The sequence below is a fragment of the Cupressus sempervirens genome, chromosome 3 (genome assembly GCF_028749045.1).
Source record: "Cupressus sempervirens isolate cs-2001-9-10 chromosome 3, ASM2874904v1, whole genome shotgun sequence".
Classification (NCBI taxonomy): domain Eukaryota; kingdom Viridiplantae; phylum Streptophyta; class Pinopsida; order Cupressales; family Cupressaceae; genus Cupressus; species Cupressus sempervirens.
The window spans coordinates 8,680,324-8,694,300 of NC_143120.1; positions in this window are offsets into that span (position 1 = coordinate 8,680,324).

Sequence of the window (13,977 nt, forward strand, 5' to 3'; positions counted from 1 at the left end):
TTTGGATGTTCCATATAAACCTCTTCCTTAAGATATTTCTTTGAAAAAGTTTATTTCTCACAACTTCTCCACCTTCATTTAGTTTATTTCACAACATCCATTTTGCTCCTATGATTTTTTTCTCATTAGGTCTAGGAACAAGTTCCCATATTTTTTTTTCTCAATTTTATTGATTTCATCTTGTATAACATTTAGCCAACAAGGATCCACAAGTGACTCAATCACATTTTTAGGTTCAAATAATAATATTACATAGAAATGTTCTGCAATATGAGCATGCACATCACTTTTGGCTTTTCATCTAGTTAAGAGTCTATCCTCTTTATCTCCTATAACTAGAGACTTAGGATGTCTCTTGGAAATGATTCTAGAAGAAGTTTTTAGATTAATATTGATCATGTTAGGGGTTGAATGTTTTTCTTGTTCATTTGAGTCAAGCATTTTTGAATTAGCACGATCAGATTCTTGATCATCATAAATGTGTTCAATGCTTTGAAGGAAATCTTCTTCAATAACTTTTTCATTATTGTTATTCAACAAATAAATTGCATCAAATACAATATGTATGGCTTCTATGATTTTATTTACCCTTTAATTGTAACATTTTAAAGCTTTCCTATGTGTAGAATATCCTAAGAAGATACCTTCATCAAATCTTGAATTGAAACTCTCCAAGGAATCATTATTCTTTTTAATAAAATATTTACAACCAAAGATTTTAACATTTGCAGTTTTACCATTCCATAGTTAATAAGGAGTATAGTAGTTCTTACTTTGATTTGAACCTTGTTTAAGTTATATACACCTATGTGAACAACTTCTTGTTAGAATGTTTAGAATAAATGAGAGGGGGGGAGGTGTTGAATCATCTACTCAAGGTCCATTAGTACCAATTGAACAATCAAACAAACACACACTTTTTTGTCTTGCTTATGCTGTTGTAACTTGGTCTCTACTATGATCTAAATATCAATATTAACTAGTAGTTCATTGTCCTAATATAACATATTTGTTGAATATAAAAATTTGACATGTAAAGTACCATAATACATTCAACACAACTTTGACACTAGGATTTAGCATGGAAACCCAATTTGGGCAAAACCACCAACACCATATCACCATTTTTTCACTCTTCTAAAGTGAGCCTTGCTAGGAGGCAACCATATTAAAGGTTAAAATACATACTATTAAATGTGACCTAGTTATAGGATTTAATCACCCTATTAGAAGTGGCCTTGTCAGAGGACTTTAGAACATTCCATTAGAATTTCACCCTATTAAAGGATTTACACAAACTATTAAGTCCTTAATGACTATTAGGTCAACCTTTGATTAAAAGGATTTCAATACAAATTGTTTACAATGAATAAAAAGAAAACAACAGGGTTTGATTTGTCTGATTACAACTCACTTTGTAGTTTCAGATATCTATTCAATTCATGTGTTGATTCCCTGATAAGCCTCCCTTGTCACCTTCATCCTTGATTTTATTAACAACCCTTCAAACAATCACCCTTCTCTTCACAATAAACTTAAGCCTTCTCCTTAGATTTGCTTATCAACCTCAACAACTTTATTCCATCCTACTGGAAATCTTAAAAATATGTACAACTTCTATGCTTTGTTCTTCTTCTTCACATATCTCTCTTTCATTCTCTTTTGTGCTCTATATAGTTCATCTTTGTGCCTCCTTAAATAGGTAATTCCAATACTTTATCATTTTCCATAATCACCATAGGTCTTAGAGTTTGTGGTCTAGTCTAATAGATTCATTATATATGCTCAACTCCTTTTCTAGAAACTTCTCATAAATTTTTATCATTAGATATCTTACCTAATCCTCTCCTTGAATTAAATGATCTCTACAGTTAGTTCTAACACTTGACACATTCTAGAATAGATTTCACGAGCAACAAAGTGGAAATTTGATCAATCAAGCTATATATTTCACCTCATATAGTGGAGGATGGTCGACACATCCATTTGTCTCAATGCATACAGTCCTACACTACTTTCACTCCCGATCTAAAGAATGATTGTATTATGTGGAACTTTTTCCCTATATTTAATTGTAAATGATGATATGATGGACTTCTTTGATTACTATGTTCATTCACAATCATTAATCATTTGTATATTAATGCTCCTTTTAATTTCATATCTACGTAATATTTTGACACTAGTAATAAAATTATACATATAAATTTTGATATGTAATTGATGCATATCATTACTTGTCACCCTTTGTTACCTACTTACTTCAAAGAAAAAGAAATGACCAACTACTTTCTTATAAACAAAATTTGCTAGTATCTTTCCCAAATAGGCGTCCCTCATAGTTTTGACTCCGCAAATACAATGTCTGTCTTTTAAATTCACAAGCTACACCATAGGTAGGGTCTTCTAATTTGCCATAAAATTTTGTCAATCCTTGACATCCTTGTGATTTGGGCTTTTCTCTAATAATGAAGGGTTCGTAGCACATTATCTTAGGAGAAAAGTTTTAAATATGGGTTTTAAAAGTGTGAACCTTTGAACCTATCCGGCATGCTCACTCTTCTCTTTTATTGTTCACTATGTATATAAATCACACACCCATTTGGTACGATCCTGACATAAATGCATGGGCATTGGCATTGGCATGTATCCAGCGACCACTATAAATTCGTGGCTAGAAATAAATAAATAAAAAATAGAAATAAAATCTGCAAGATGATACAGCAGCAGTTCTAGCAGAGAAACTTGATTTACTGAAGATTTCTTTTTATTTATCTTCAAATCTGTTTCGGATACGACGCGTAACCACGCTAATTTATTTACCAATTTCAATCAAGTCGAATGCTGCGGCGGAGAGAAGTGAAGTTAAAACAAAGGAAACTTGCCATGAACAAGAAATGGAAACTTACCTTACTGTGAAACAATCATCCTGCGCAAAATTTATATATAAACCAGGAACAACCCTTTGCTGTAGACTCCAATTGCATCGAAAGAAGAAAAAGAACAACAAATTCCAAAGAGGAGAATGGCGATTGGTGAGATGGTGAGAAAAGTTGTGGATCCAGCCAAGCGTCTTATTAAATGGTCCTTCAACTACGTTTCCAGGAAGCGCACATTTGAAGCAGCTGTGGAGGAAGCTGTGCAAAATGCAGAGCCAAAACAGAGGAAAAAGGCAAGAACAGGAAAACATGTGACTTTTGATTTAGATAAAAATGTCACCTTTGTTTTAGGGCATGCAGAACCAGAGCAGAGGAGAAGCTTCAATACACAAAAAAGTCTCACTTCTGCTAAGGAAATAGACGAGGCTACCTCTAGTCCTGCAAAAATTGCTAGAGATTTTATGGGTTCCCTGTCTCGTCGGCGTTTTGTAAAGAAGTCATCTAATAGGCTTCGAAACAGACCCCAACTCCTCAAGCATCGCACAAGTTTATTTACAATTAGTGAGGAGCAGACGGCACCCCTGCAATCTCCCACTGCAAATGAAAAGCAGGTGAAAATCCTAGTTTCAAAAACATTTTTTTCAATTTTTTCATCATTCTTCTTTATTTGGGTTTTAGAGATTAAACATTCATGTTTTTCTTTGATTCGGGTTTTAGAGATTGAACATGCATGATTGATTCTCTTTGATTTGGGTTTTAGAGATTAAACATTCATGATTTTCTTTTTTCAGTTTTAGAAATTAAATATTCATGATCATCTTTTAGCTGGGTTTTAGAGATTACACATTCATGATTCTCTTTGGTTTGGGTTTTAGAGATCATTTCATGATTCTCTTTGGTTTCGGTTTTAGAAATTGACATCTGGTTATGATTTTTTCTATAGGTGTTAAAAAGGAAGAGCATCATTGAACTTGGAGACCCCATAAGGATGACCCGACAAAGGATGGCCTCTTACACCACATCTGGTAATTTAAGTCTGTTTTATTGAATCAATTGACAATACACCTCTGTCAATTCAATTCAATGATTTTTTTTATCATCACATGTAAGTAAATCTTAATCTAGATGAAATGGAAAATGATTGCAGTTAATAAGAAACCAATTGAAGTGGAGAAGCGGGGTGTTTTGTCGGGAGTTGAATTTCAAGTGCCGCAACAATCCAAAGAAATAGCGCTAAAAATTCTAGAGCATGTGGAGCAGGCTCAGCCACTTTCTAAGGAAAAATCTCCACCTCGATTAAACTTGAACGATGATCTTCAAGTTTCATTAGGGTCTTCTGAACCTTTAGCTAAAAGTACGTGCATTTCCTTTTCGTATATAATAAATAATTGTTTTGTGTCTATATATAATAGTTTTTGTTTTACAATCCATAGTAAATCTTTGTACTGTTTTTGGATTCAATTTATGTGTGTTTATTTATATCAACAGATCATTCTCAATTTTGCTTCTTGTTTGTTTGGCAGATAATTTCAGCTCTGTATCTTGTTCAGAGGGCCCCTCTACATCAATTTTTACAACACCTGAAGAGGAGGCCAGAAGAAATTTGACTAAAATACAACTTGAGTTAGGTCGTAGGATTTTGGAAAAATTGCTTGAAGACTTGAACATTGTACCAAGTTCAAATGAGGAGTTGACCCAGCTAAAGCTTGAGCTTGGTTATAAAATTTTAGAAAATTTGGATGAGATAACATCTCCTCTCGAAGAAAATCTTTGAGTTTAGATAAGTACTTGAAGGGAATGACAATCTTCCCTTAACAAATCCTCACGAAGCAACTATATCCTATGGAATTGAGGATATAGGCATCACCATTCTGATGTAAGTTATGTTAAGGTAGACACAACACTGAATTAATCCTACTAATTATATTTTATGTGACAAGATGTTTATGGTTTGTCATTTCGTCTTTAAGTTCTCTGGCTTATTTGTAATGGTAGAAATGAAGTAGTTGTTCATGCTAGGAAACACTTAAAATGTTGGCAAAACAAAAGAAATGATATCAAACAATTTGATGCTGAAATAAGATCAAGAGAAAATCAAGAGCAATGGCTGACACACATTGAAGAATGAGGAAAGATATCTGATGATGTGCAGTTTATGATTTTGTTACTTGCTAGTTACTCACATTAAAAAATGAGGAAACATATCTGAAGATAGTTTCTGATTCCCAGTTCAAAAAGATATTATTGTTGAAGGAAGGTCAATTGTAGATACACATTAAAGAATGGGGAAAGATGCTTGATGATACAATAGATGACTCTCATAACTGGACAGTTCAAAAAGATGTAACAAACACATAGAATTGTATTATTATTTATTGGCTCTTAAAAACTATAGAGGATAGAGTTGTGTGAGCAAAGTTGTCATATCAATTTGAGATTATCTTCATCAGAAGCTCAAAGGAAGGCATTGGAAGAAGCCACACACAATTTTAATGAAAATAACAAACTTTGGACAATTATAGATGTTGGGATTATCATTAAGCTGATACCAAATGAAAGAGTTAAAATATAAAATGCTAATTTTATTGATTCAGATACATACAAAATTGATACTGAATTATTTCACATTGATATGTGAATAACTTTATATAACCTCGTTTTCCCTTACAAAAACTACTTACGAGCAACTATATGTCTAACTAATTTATTTAGTTAAACTAAACTTAGAAACTAACCTAATTAATGTAATAAATCTAACATTCCCCCCTTATTACATTAATTATCTGACTAATTTATTTATTTAAACTAAACTTAGAAACTAACCTAATTAATGTAATAAATCTAACATTCCCCCTTATTACATTAATTCAATAGATCTAACATTCCCCCTTATTAGAAACAAGACATAGTTTCTCCAAAATTTCACATCTCCATGAAGTGTGTCTAATGCCTCCTTTGGTGCTACACATGAGATGCCTTTCCTCCGAAAGTCCACATCTCCTCCAAGTGTGTCTAACGCTTCGTCAAGTGCTATAGAAACAATCATCCTCAAGTGCTATAGAAACAATCACCACTAATATGTTTGCACACGGACGCCTTTCCTCTGAAAGTTGACATCTCCTCCAAGTGTCTCTAATGCCATTCTTCAAATATGAATGCCTTTCCTCCGAAAGTTGACATCTTCTCCGAGTGTTTCTAATGCCATTCTTCAAATCTTGCCCCCCCCCTGGCCCCCCCCCCCCCCCCCGCCCCAAGAAGGACAATCACACAGGCAAGCCCCCTCTTTTCTTCAGGGACACAAATCTATCAAGCCTTGACTTTACAAGAGCACAAATATTTGATTCCCATACAATAATCATTTCTAAGCGAGAAGCTAGCTCGAGATGATAAAAATCCTTCAACCTCCATTGCCTCTAGCCTCCTATTTACTTCTATTCTTTATAGCAAAAATCTTGTTGCTTTTTCACCAACTCACATACAATATCCCATAGATTTTTTTTCAATCAAAAGCAACTGTATCTTAATTTTCCATGTGTAAAATTCAAAGCCTTCAAACTTAGCAATAGTAGACATTTTATCCATTTTCTTCTTGATTGCTTTGAAAGAAAATCAAGAAACTTAAATAAAATGCACAATAGAAAAGTGAACACTCTTTACAAATTTTCAAATGGAAATGCATCCAACACTGCAGGAAATGGTTCTCCAAGTTGACTAGCATATGAACCAAAGCAATTTGCAAATTATGAAAGGCCAAGCAAACTCTTTGTCATAGAAACATCGCATACTCTCCAAATTGATGATCTCATAGAATACTAGATAGACATATGCTAGCATTGCTTGTGATCTTATTGCGAAAGAGAAAAATAACAAAATTTAATGGTGCTTCTCCCTTAACTTTCACATAGTAATCTGATTGTAACAGATAGTGTTCTTTGGCAATGATTCCATTCCTCAATCCATTTTTTTGAATGCGCTGATAGGGAATTTGTCTTCTTGGACTCCTCTGACCATTAGAAACATATATTGTTTCTACCAAACAAAATTATTCCTCTTGCATCTATAATGAATGCAATGCCCATGAGTACTATTTAAAAACTTCACTGTTGCATACAAACATTGTCGTCACTGCTAGGCACAACACATTTTCATCTCGCAGTTAACTCTCCATTTCTTGTGTATCTGATACCAAATGAAAGAGCTAAAATATAAAATGCTGATATTATTGATTCAAATTTTATGGATACATTTCGATGCATACATAATTAATACTTAATTATTTCACATTGATATGTGAACAACTTAATATAACCTTAATTTTCCTTATAAAAATTACTTATAGGAATAACTTTCGAGCAACTATATATCTAACTAATTTATTTAGAAACTAACCTAATTAATGTAATAAATCTAACATTCCCCCTTTATTACAGATCTAACATTCCCTTCTATTTTCTGTTTGGTTCGTCAATTATAATATGAAATAGGAATACATATTCCCATTTTATAGCCATTCCTATTCCCAATATCCATTCCTATTCTCAATATAATAATAAATATGTCGTTCACATGTCTGATCTTATCGACAATCTCATTTATCCATTTTTCCCTTCACTTTTAAGCAAGTTAATATGTTATCAGTGGAAAATGATGATTTGTTGATGATCCATATAATGTTCAGTCTATGTTTAAAATATTTATATTTTCATATATCAAAATGCTAATGTTTTTTTATGTGAAGCTATTTTATATCTTTTGGTTATGAAAATATAAGGTTGCATTACAGCTATATTTCTACCTAATGCTTGCAGGGCAGTTCCCCCATATAGGGGACATGCTTGTGCATAAGAAAATAATGCATCTGAATATAGCGGACAATTTCCTTGTTTGGCAAGTTTGACCAATGATCACATTGTACGAACCTCTCATTGTTTTCCTTCACAAATATCCCTAATTGAACTGCAATATCTATTCTACCATAGAAAACAATAGATTGGGTATAAACTATTGTTGTGTATGCTTTGACTTCTGTATATGTTATTGGCTGCCAAGATTATCCTTTTTTCTCTGCAACAAAAACATGAACATAAACATAAATGCAGAGTCATCTAAATGGATAGTACACTTGTACTTATTATAGAGCTCCTACGAACCTTTCAGTTGTTGGCATCTATTGCATGCGGTTATAAATCTTTATGTCTACTCAATTTTTTTTTTGGCAAAGTTGGATATGTTTTTTTAATACAAAATATGAAATATTCTTAAATTCTTTTAAAAATCATCTCACTTAATCACTTTAGGAATCACACCCCTTCATCAATTTGGAAATTTCAATATCCATAAATTGTGATGTCCATTCAAAAAATTAGAACAAGTTCCCAATATACAAATATCACATCTTTGCAATTAATTTTCTTTATCTAAGCTTGGTCAGATCTGAATATAGATTTGTTTACACCCGACTTTGGTTAGTGACATTTCTCTAACAAGGAGACCATGTTACATTCATTATTACATAGATAATCTGATTATGACATAAGCTTACTAGAAAACAATTTACATTACATTTCTCTAACAAGAAGACCATGTTACAATCCATGATTTGAAATTGATATTTTTTTTATATTATAAAAATAATTGGAAATGAATGAGTATTCATGAATGAATATTCTATTAGTTTTAAATGACCACTCTTAAACATCACACACTAAGGAATAAATTAAGCCTAGAAAAATAAGTCAGCTTTGACTATTTAACACTTTTAGCCTAGGAATCAAGCCTTAGTGTGTGAGTTTAAGCCATTTTGTTTCAAATGCCAAACATTTAGTAAAAACATCTTTGTGAAGCCCATAACTTTTAGCAAAAAAAAGCACTTATGTTATGCAATTTAAAGAACTTGTATGCTACATCTTGATACAAAAGAAAACTTTTGCCATTGTGTATGAAAAGAACACTCACGATTCATTGTTGAGAAACACAAATTCAATCTCCTTTTATCCATCTCTGTCATAACCTTCTATCATATTAGATGGAATAATAATTAACGAGAAACCTGATACATTTAGGGGCTACGAATCAACCTAATACTTGATAGATATACAATCAATATTATTTAAGATCATTTGACATAATATTGTTTTTTGAAATCAAACAAGCTACTCTATATTTAACCTTTAACACTGATGGGTTCATCTACCTAAACAATGTTTTGGATTCAATATAGCTCTGATATTTGAAAATAAAAAATTATGTTGATTCTATTCGTCGATTTTAAAGTTCATTACTACAAAACCTTAAGTCGATAAGTTTAAAAGTGCCCTAAAACAAGCATTTGCCAAATTAGTTTTGGAAAATGTAGAGGGATTTACAATTACAAATTATCTAGATAAATTTTTATAGTAGATGGCAATTTTTGAAAAAAGTGATTCTCATTCTTTAAAAAAATAGAATACTTAAGATCATGTATATCTTTTTTTGAAGAATTGTTCCTTTCAATTGATTAAAATATTAAAGTTATATATTCACAGAAAAAGGGTAAGGGATACAAAGATCACTCCACAAGAATTCACTCGGTCCAAGGCCAGAAAACTCAACAACAATTCATTAAATAAAAAATAGATAAACAACCCCTAAGCATCCAAAGTAGTGTTAGCCGAGAGAGGAGGATCATGGCAATCATCGAAACCCCATACATCAGTGGGGTTAGTAGGTAGGAGAATGACCAATTCGGGTCCTTATTAGAATAGGTCCAACCAAAATCAGTAGGAGGAGCAACTAGGGACCAACTAGAACCTCACTGCAGAGAGATAGAGTGGCGACATCGACCAAAAAATCCATCGGCGGAAGAGCTATGGGGAGCCTAAGAATGTGTTGTATGGGAGCAATGAGTAGAGGAACTTTGACCTCGCCAATAGCCACGAGGCAGAGTGTGGCCTTTGGAGGTAGAATCTGATGGCACTCTGACAAACATACATAGTGCATTACCCCAATGGTTAAGTGAATCCTTAAGCTGGGCCACCTCCAGTGCAACCTTGTTATTTTTTACTTGAATCAGCATCATTATATTGTTACATGAAGACATTAGTATCCTGAAAATTGTGAGTGAACAAAATAACATTTTTATCCTTCCACAGAGTAAATAAGATCTCTACTCAGAAAGCATGCAAAATTAGAGAATATTTGAAGGGAATTATGGGAGAATCTCTCAATAGGATTGTATGCCAAGAAATTAAAGGGCTCAAGCCGGAAGGGTTTGAAAAACTCATGAATCTAGAGCCAATACTGCTGAACCCTTCTACAAAATTAGAAGATGTGAAGAAAATTTTCAAGTTGCCCACATAAAGGTCACCTAGGATTTGGGACTCCCAAATGCTTGAGATGAGGGCCTAGAGGCAAACCCTAGAAAAGAACACACCAAGAAAAGTGTGTAATATTCCACTCAATGATAGCATTCTAGAATAGTATTGAATCTAAGTACCTAGTTCTTCTAAGAATACAACAAACACCATCTTTGATTGAGCACATCAATCATAGGAAGGCAAGGAACCAACCAAAGATAACTCATCTTGGGTTGTAGCTAGTCATAGGAGTGGCATGATACCTCTTCCAATCCTTCCACCATAGTTTCATTGAATGAACCCCTAGTTTTTGTAGCATATGAGGAGGCACCATATAAACTAGAAGATCAAATGTCTAATGATTTGGATAGTTAAGTGGAAACTAGACTTGCATGTCCTTCCATGAGCTAAGACTCATAGTGGCCCTTGAAAAAGGTCTTTAGGAGTCTGGATGCCATGTTTGAAATGATGTGGAGCACTATCCCCTTGAATGTTAGCCAATAGGATTCCTTTACAAGTAAACAAGGGGGGCCACCAAATGTTGTGTTGGTTCGTAGAAAGGCCATCTTTGAAGCCATTTCCAAACCAATGAAGCAGAGGTTTGGGGGTTTTCTAGGCTTTCCAAATACTTTGCACCACAAAGTGTGCTTGATTTACACTTGTTTAGGAGTTGTGATAAGGGTTTGAAAACCAATCTCCTTCCAAGTAAATCTATTGACTGGATACCTTGAAGATATACAATACATAAGGAGAATCTTCCAAGATTCATTGCCAGTGAGATCATGAATGAATCATTAGACACACATGAAAATGCCTTGCTTTTGGGTGGGCAAGAGGCTAAGGCCTCCAGACTCTTTAGGGAGACAATAATAATCCCATGCCACTCTATGAAATCCATGATGCTCGGAGTCTATTACCTAAAGAAAAACCCTAAGGAGATGCTCCAGTTTCTAGTGGGAAACTTTAGAGGGTGTTGCTAGACTTTTAGTCTCCCCCTTTTAAGCTTCTAGCTTTTAGTCAATTTAATGCAAATGTCTAAATCTAAGCCTAGGTTTTCCCCTTAGGTGGCTCTCTTCTTATCAATTAACCTTAAGCTTTTCTAGTGTAGAATCTTAGGAATTCCCTACTCCACCTTTTCCCCTAACCCTTCATGCAGGATTCATACAAATTAAGTGTGCAATCACCGTTAGAGGTCTTAGGATTGGGTGGGATTATATTAAAGTGTCTTCCTCTGGTGAGAATAAAGATAAAAAATCAAATTGGTTAATCAAAGTTTCATAAGTATGCTCCTTTCAAAGTTTCACCTATTTAGCTACTCTTCTGCTAGAAGTGAAGCTCATTTAGTGAGTTTTTGACACACCAAGAAGATGGCCTCCTGAATCTTAAGCTTGAAGAGATATGAAGCGGAAGAATTTAGAGAAACATGTTTAAGGAAAAATGATTCCCTAATCTATCCCAAAAATGAAGAATAACTTAGTCTTAAGACCATGTCAAGTTTACACTTGTTCGACTGCTCCCCCACAGTAGGAGTAGCCCAGAATCCACTTTTCCAATAGAGGGAGATGGAGACATTTTTGGTGATAAGATGTGAAGAAGATGCTAAAGGGAATTCCATATCATCTTTCTCAATGAAGATCAAGTGCCCAAAGCTTCCCGAGATAAAGAAAAAGTGAAGTGTTGGACATCGTCAAAAAGGGGCTATTTCAAGTGCACTAGGAAGCTAACTCCACCATTTTTTGCAAATACAAAGCTAGGAATATTATATGAAGCCAATGGATAGGGTTCACATTTTAAGGTTCCTAAGAGGGTTTGGAACAAAAAATAGTCATTTATGAGGTCCCTCAAAGCTAAAAGTGATGAAATGTTACTCTATTAGAACAACACCTCTATAAGTGCAACTCTGATCAATGAAGCACCGCAGAAGGCACTTTCCTAAAAGTGAAATTTTTTCCCAATTTTATGAATTTTGTATGTGAAATCTTGTATTCCAAGGATGTTTCAAGGCATTTTGAGAAAGAATCAATTATTTTTAGACTATCTTGAAGGCAAAGATAGTCAATTAGAAATTGGCCATTTTCAGTGTGCCATGGTGTTGGAAATGTAAGAGGAGTAACTAAGAGGGGAGGGGTGAATCAATTACCACAAAAACAAATCAAAGTCCCTTAGATGTCAACACAAACTTGCATTGCTCGATTAGAACTAAATATTCACTAAAACTCGGTTAACAAAGCAATCTTAAGATATTAATGTGTATTAACCTTTAGTAACTTAGTTGCAAAAACATAAAGCATTAAGAACATAACATGAACACATGAGACAAGTCATAAGATAGGCCGTAAAGTTTTTCAATGCCCAAAAGAAAAGTTAGTTAAGAAGAAGAATCCCTCTGTGGCTTCTCTTGTTAGGGTCAAGAAAGTCTGGAGAAAAAAGACCACCATCCTAGACTAGAAGGGTCCACTTTTGGTGAATATTAAGGTGGTAGAAAATTTAAAGAAGGTAAATCAAATGCAACCTTCTAAATCAACTTTTCCTTAGGGAACAAATGATAAGACGGGTCCTTAGGTTGAGCTGTCCAAGACTACCCTAATCTCCTCTCTTGTCATTAGGGAGAAGCATACTATCGTTCAACCCCAACTGACTGAGGGTGTTCTGGCAAAGGGAAGGTTGGATTCTTGAGTTGAGGAAGGCAAGGAAGCCCCATAGCAGTCTTCTCAGGTGGTGGTGCTGTTAAGATCTCCACTTTCTGAGGGTAGGCTGGCCCTAGCTCTCATAGAGGTGGAGTATGATAGAGTTAATAGGGATATTATCGTCTATCAAGACCCAGAGGAAAATCTTGTTTCCTCTTTAGCTAGAGGGACCAGCATAGGAAAGTTGGATGTTTTGGTTAAGGAACTGGACCAATGGGTGTTTCTTCCAACCAACCCAAAGACTACCCTCAAGGCTTCCAAGTTGTTGAATTTTTGCATGAAGGGTGAAGTTCTTCTTTCCCCAAAGCCCAAGAAGAAAAATGTTAGAGAACCTTCTCAGGCCTCTCTAGTGAAGACTAGAAGCAGTTGCAAAGCGGATGTGGGCTCAGCGGCCAAAAGAGGTAAAAAATTTGAGAAGGAAGCCAAAGAGGAGGAGACTAGAAGAAGCTTGGCAAATGGATGTCAAAGAACTCTTCACAAGTGTTCCAAGAATTAATCATGAAGATCATATCATGGAATATTAGGGGCCTTAATGGAGCCCATAAACAAGAAATTATAAGGAACCTGATCAAAGATCAGAGAACAAACATCTTGATGATCCAGGAAACTAAGATGAAAAAGGATTTTTTGGGGAAGATTAAGTTTAGCAACTTGATGAGTGGGGAGGCTTCGAACTTTGATGGTGCCTCTGGGGGTGCCTCTGGGGGTCTGCTGACCCTTTTTAATACCAAAATTTTTAGAATGGAAGTGGTCTACAATGATGGTAATATTCTTTTGTGCAAAGTTTTTTATTTCCCTTCCAATGAATGCTAGTTCCTGATGAGCTTATATGCTCCTAAGAATAAGAGAGAAAGAAATAATTACTGGACCAGAGTTTGAAGTCTAGTGCAGAGTAGCAATTTAAAGAAAGGGATTATTATGGGTGACTTCAACACTCCGTTGTTGGATGAGGAGAAGAAGGGAGGTCTGCCTCCAGACTGAGAAAGCAAAATTGACCTTGCAAACTTCATTAATGGTATAGCTTTTTTGGATATGGACCTCATGGGAGGTGCCTTTAATTGGTCAAATAAATGCATT